Raw genomic sequence first — 5,954 nt, 5'->3', positions numbered from 1 at the left:
CCTTTTTGACTTAAAATTTACATTAAAAAGTGTATACCACCTCAAATCTATATGTGAAGTCTACTGACATATGACTTTGAAACAAGTTGAAATTTTATACACATGTTTGAGAGCATAATAGGTCACTCTCCATAACATGGATTTGAAAAATGTTTGGCCCGTTTTAACCTTTAAAATAAAAATATTATTTTGCATAAATTATCAAGGCTCTTTTACAATCAAGCACTGAGAATAATCGAGCATGCTGTCCTAACGACAACTCTTGTTTCTTAATGGAATGTCTTCAAACATGGACATTACAGCTCTTCTGAGTGCCTCTTGTTTAATTATATGTGTTTGCGATGTAAAAGGGAGAATTTTTTTCATTGTTTCAAATATGTCCGACTCATATTTACAAAAGGGTATTTTGATACCTATTCACCAGAAAACGTAAAACATTTGTTCAAGTAGGCAAGAGTTTTAAACTATGACGTCACATTTCTTAACGGCAGTTATTAAAGAATTCTGCCTCCTGTAATATTATTTATGTTTCATGGGAATCAGTATACCACACACGTACTTGTAAGTAAAATATTGAACTAGATAAGATTTGTACAATTTCGTCAAATTTTTTTAATTTATACAATATGTGTTATTTCTTGTTTCAGTGGCCTTGGATTAAAATTTCCGATTTTTTGGTGTGCAGAATCCCCCGTGACATTTTATATGGAGCATTGTGTGATGATAGATCAATTTGTAGAGATGTATTTGGAAAACATCCTCTTGTCTTGGTAAGACTTTTCAAATATCTTTTTAATGGACAGTCTAATAAACTGTTTATGTAAATTAAAGGCCCATTATGCCCCGATATGCTTTTATTTTTAATTCTCAATAGCTGTCTATTTCTGGTGTTCCGTTAAAATTTTCAACAAGTTACCCATTAGCCAATAACCTAAATCACCTTTTGCTTCTGTAATTTTTGGCATTGAGAACAATTAAACTGATATAGTATTTTGTATGGAAGTCAAAATACTACTTTGTTTACATTTAATTGCTACTTTTTGAACATGTTATTTCACATTCAACACTACTTTCTTCAGGTAAAAAGAATCTAACAAGTTTTTAAACTGTTAGTTAGCAGTAACAAAAACATGTTTTCGCTATCTAAAGATTTTTTTTTCCTTTCTGAGGCATAATGTGCCTTTAACATAGTTATGCTCACTTAGAAGAAGTGAGGTACATTGCTACAAGTGATTTATTGCATCACACTTATCAATTGGTTGGTTCTTCTGTCAGTTGGTCATAGTCAAATCCGTTTCCAGTCAATAACTTGGTATGGAGATAAGTTATGACCTGCAGATGACCCCAATTGTTTTTAGGTCAGAATTCAAGCTCACATTGAATGTCAAAATCGTTTACGATCAATAACTTGACATCCAATGGGTCACTGGCTCTTAATGTTCACAACTGCTTTGGTTTTGGCCAGTAGATGATTCCTTTTGATTTTGGAGTCAAGGGATCAAAGGTCAAGATCATGTTTATATTGTATTTAAAAACAGACTCCAACCTGAATAATTTGACAACTAATAGGCCCTTGGCTATAAATTATCCCAGGTGCATTTGTCTGGGCTAGTAGATGATTTCATATGGGGTCTTTAAGGTAAAAAGTCAATGTAAAAATGACCTGACAACATGACTTATTGGCTGCCAGTAGGAGACATAGATGCTTTACAAACATATCTTTTACAATAGAATCTTGAAGATAATGTCAGTGAAAATATGCAAAGATAAAATGCATAATTCCCACAATTCCAGAAGGGATAAGGAAGCCTTTGTTAAAAAGCATATCGACGATAATATCGATATCGTATTTATACTAAATAATTAAATATCAATGACAAATTGATATGTCGAGTAAAATGTATCCATAGTTCACCTTGGTGCCCTTTTACATGGTACATGATTTCCCTATGATGACTGTCTGCCAATGTATCAAATTATGATTTGTACTGTATATCAAATAATGCATACTGCATTCATGCTCAGTTTTCTGTTGATCTCAGGGACTACCTAATGGACTGTACAAATTTTATCAAGAGTTGTCCTAGGTCCTAATCATCCCAAAGTTGGGTTCATCTACATCGGTATACAAATTTCAAATTAAAGTCATTGTGCAGTATTAGTTTCTTTACCATCAGTTCTTTCTTTCTTATTAATAAGGTATAAACTTCAATTGTATATATATATATTGTATGGCTTTAACATTTTAGCTCACCTGTCACAAAGTGATTTGGTAGGCTTTTGTGATCGCTTTTCGTCTGGCGTCCATCTATTCGTCGTCCGTCCGGTTAAAATAAATGCCCTGCGGTCAAAATTGCCCCGCCCTGGGGGTCATGGATTTTCCTTATTTGTATATAGTAAAAACTTAAAAATCTTCTTTTAAAACCCAAATAGCTAGATTTTAGATATTAAAGCATGAAACATCTTCTAGAGGGTGTCTACCAAGTTTGTTCAAATAAAAACCCTGAGGAAAAAATTGACCCCGCCCTAGGGGGCCATTGATTTTCCTTATTTGTATATAGTTAAAACGTAAAAAAATCTTCTTTTTGAAAAACCCAAATAGCTAGAGCTTAGATATAAAGCACAACACATCTTCTAATGGGTGTCTACCAAGTTTGTTTAAATAACAATTGGCCTCGGCCCAGGGGATCATTGTTTTTTCCTTTATGTATATAGTAAAAACTTTAAAAACTTCTTTTATCAACCCCAAAGAGCTAGAGCAAAGATATTTTGCACGAAACATCATTTAATGGGTGTCTACCAAGTTTGTTCAAATAAGGGCCCTTGGGTAAAAATTGGCCCGCCCCAGGGGTCATTGATTTTTCTTATATACTTATAGTAAAATCTTTTAAAAAACTTAAGAGCTAAAGTTTAGATACTAAGCATGAAATATCTTCTTGTGAGTGTCAACCAAATTTGTTTAAATAAAAGCCCTCATAAAAACCATCATAAATTAACAAAATAAATAAAGTTCATCAAGTAGCGACGGTTACCGCCGGTATAGTTTTAGACATGCCCATTTTAATGTTTATATTCTTTGCTAATTTTATCATTTTTAAACCTCTCATTGATGAGGCAAAAGTATCGATTTTATTTCAATCCTGTATCGGTAATTGATTGACAGAAAAGTATCAACAATACATTCATTTCTTTTATGTCAAAGAATACAATCAGTCGCAAATCACAAAATTATATCGGATGTGTTTGCAGATCTTACTTATATTACAATAACATTTGAGCCGCGTCATGACAAAACCAACATAGTGGGTTTGCGACCTGCTTGGATCCAGACCAGCCAGTTCATACGCGCAGTCTGATCAGGATCCATGCTGTTCGCTTACCAACTCTATTACAAGTGGAAAAACTAACAGCGAAATGGATACTTAAAAGGAGTTGCGTTCACAAGATTGCGGGACGTACGGACTGACTGACTGACTGGCTGACTGACTGACGGACGGACGGACGGACAGACAAGTGCAATGCTATATGCTCCCACTTTGTGGGGGCATAAAAACTAACAGCGAAATGCATGGATACTTATCAGTCTGCATGGATGTGCAGGCTGTGTGTCGCAAACGCATTACATTGGTTTTGTCGTGACACGGCTCATTTTTCATTCATTTGAAACACTCTGGACCGGCTGATTTACTTTAAGCCTCCTGGCGGAAACATATTCTATACCCATCAGCCTGCATGTACATTAATATTTCAATGTTTTTCATAATACATGTATGATGAATGGTTCTGTCCAAATTGAATGATTGACAAGTCAATTTAAGTAATTTAGATTGGTTAGCTTGAAAATTGACAAGAAAAAAATCTGTATATTCAAAACACATATAAATATACTGTAATAGTGTTAGAATAGGAAATTCCTGCTACATGATAATATAATTGTGACTTCTTGCTTTCCCTTATTTCAGAAAATCAGCTATAATAAATCTACAGGTACAATGAGGACAATCACATCTGTTTGGCTTTTTATCCATCAATCTCCGGATGATTATCAGCGGGTTGTTCTGAACGACAAAGAAGTTAAAGTTCTTAAATAGTTCAATCTTATGATTTCACACCTGATACCTGGCTGTTCGGGGGACATATGTCAAATAAATATGTGATTAACAGCTGCAGAAAAATCCCTAAATCATCATTACTTGCCTATACATTGAATATATTTCTGGTTCCTGGCTTAATGGAAGGAAACAAAATAGAAACTTTTGCATCACACAGTTATCTTGTATCTGTTTTGTACAATTAGAATTTGAATCTTGATAACAATTACACCAAGACCACTGTTAAATATTTCAGTATTCCTTTGAAAAAATCTTTTATGTAAAAAAGGTCTTATTTAATAATTTAATTTATGAATTAGATATACAGTACATGTATAAATTTGTTTATGCAATTTTAGAATAATATTATATAACAAGAATTGTTAAGTAATTTTTTATTAAAGGCCCATTATACTTCAGAAATTATGTTAGTTTTATTTAATTTTCGAAAACAGTTTCAAAAAATAAACCCTTTTGCCATATACATAATTTAAAGATAGTGATGCTGATTTTTTTTGTTTAGGCAATTGGTATAATTAAAGTGAATCAAAAGTAGTATGATAGTCAAAATACTACTTAAAGTGTAATGCCCCCTTCGAAAAGAGGGGGCATATTGTTTTGCTAATGTCAGTCTGTCTGTTGGTCTGTCCGTCGTTAGACCACATACTTTCCGCTGAATATCTTGACAACTGTTTATCACAGAGTCTTCATATTTCACATAGTGATTGGCAATAACTAGTTGATGATCCCTATTGATTTTGGGTCACTTGGTCAAAGGTCAAGGTCACAGGAGCCATAAATGTCAAAATGGTTTCCGCTGATTATCTTGAAAAGCATTTATCACAAATTTGTCATATTTTACTTAGTGATTGGCCATAGCTAGTAGATGACCCCTATTTATTTTGGAGTCACTTGGTCAAAGGTCAAGGTCACAGGAGCCATTATTGTCAGAATGGTTTCCGTTGTTTATCTTGAAAAGTATTCATCACCAAGCCTTCATATTTCATTATTGATTGGTCATAACTAGTAAATGACCCCTATTGATTTTAGGGTCATTAGGTCAAAGGTCTAGGTCACAGGGGCCTTGAATGGTAGTATGATTTCTGCTTATTTTCTTGATTACTATTTATCACAAAGTCACATAGTGATTGGTAATAACCAACAGGTATTACTTTTGGGGTCACTAGGTCAAAGGTCAAGGTCACAGAGGCGTTAAATGTCAGAATGGTTTCCGCTTATTATCTTAAAATCTATTTATCACAAATTCTTCATATTTCACATACTGATTGGTCATAACTAGTTAGTGACCCCTATTGATTTTGGGGTCACTAGGTCAAGGTCATAGGGTTCTTGAATGTAAGTATTGTTTCCGCTCATTATCTTGAAAGCCATTTATCACAAAGTCTTCATATTTCTAATATTGATTGGTCATAACAATTAGATGACCCCAATTGGTTTTGTGTCACTAGTTCAAAGGTCAAGGTCACAGGGGCCTTAAATGTCTCATTATCTTGCAAACTATTTATCACAAAGTCTTCATTATTTTTTTCCATAATTGAACATTTCCATGTACCCATTTATGGAAAGTTTCTATATAACAAAATTACCAATAATATGAGTAAAGGGCTAGCAAAGGGGGCATATATGTCGTTCGACATTTCTTGTTTACAATTTGTTACCTTTAATACACATTACTGCAGGTTCAGTGCTATTTTCACTTGTTAAACATCTAACATGCTCTTGAAACATTATTAAAACATTATTTAAGAAATGCTTGACTTTTCTGGAGAATATCTATTTTCTGAGGCATAATGTGCCTTGTTAGTAAAGCGCAGTGTTTGCTGCGTATGGGAGTTGCATTTA

General features: G+C 33.7%; 1 long non-coding RNA gene across 1 annotated transcript; it reads left to right on the top strand.

Annotated features, from left to right (window-relative positions):
* The first annotated feature begins 611 nt into the window (after positions 1 to 611).
* Positions 612 to 5,686, top strand: LOC132722445 (uncharacterized). Its single transcript, XR_009624610.1, has 2 exons — positions 612 to 770; positions 3,963 to 5,686. It is a non-coding gene; the product is annotated as an uncharacterized LOC132722445 (long non-coding RNA).
* Positions 5,687 to 5,954: the final 268 nt, after the last annotated feature.

This window comes from Ruditapes philippinarum, unplaced genomic scaffold (assembly GCF_026571515.1).
Source record: "Ruditapes philippinarum isolate M1 unplaced genomic scaffold, ASM2657151v2 ctg2222_1_1_1_1, whole genome shotgun sequence".
In the NCBI taxonomy this organism is placed as follows: domain Eukaryota; kingdom Metazoa; phylum Mollusca; class Bivalvia; order Venerida; family Veneridae; genus Ruditapes; species Ruditapes philippinarum.
Note: the sequence above shows the minus strand (reverse complement) of the source record. Positions and strands in the feature narration are given on the sequence as shown.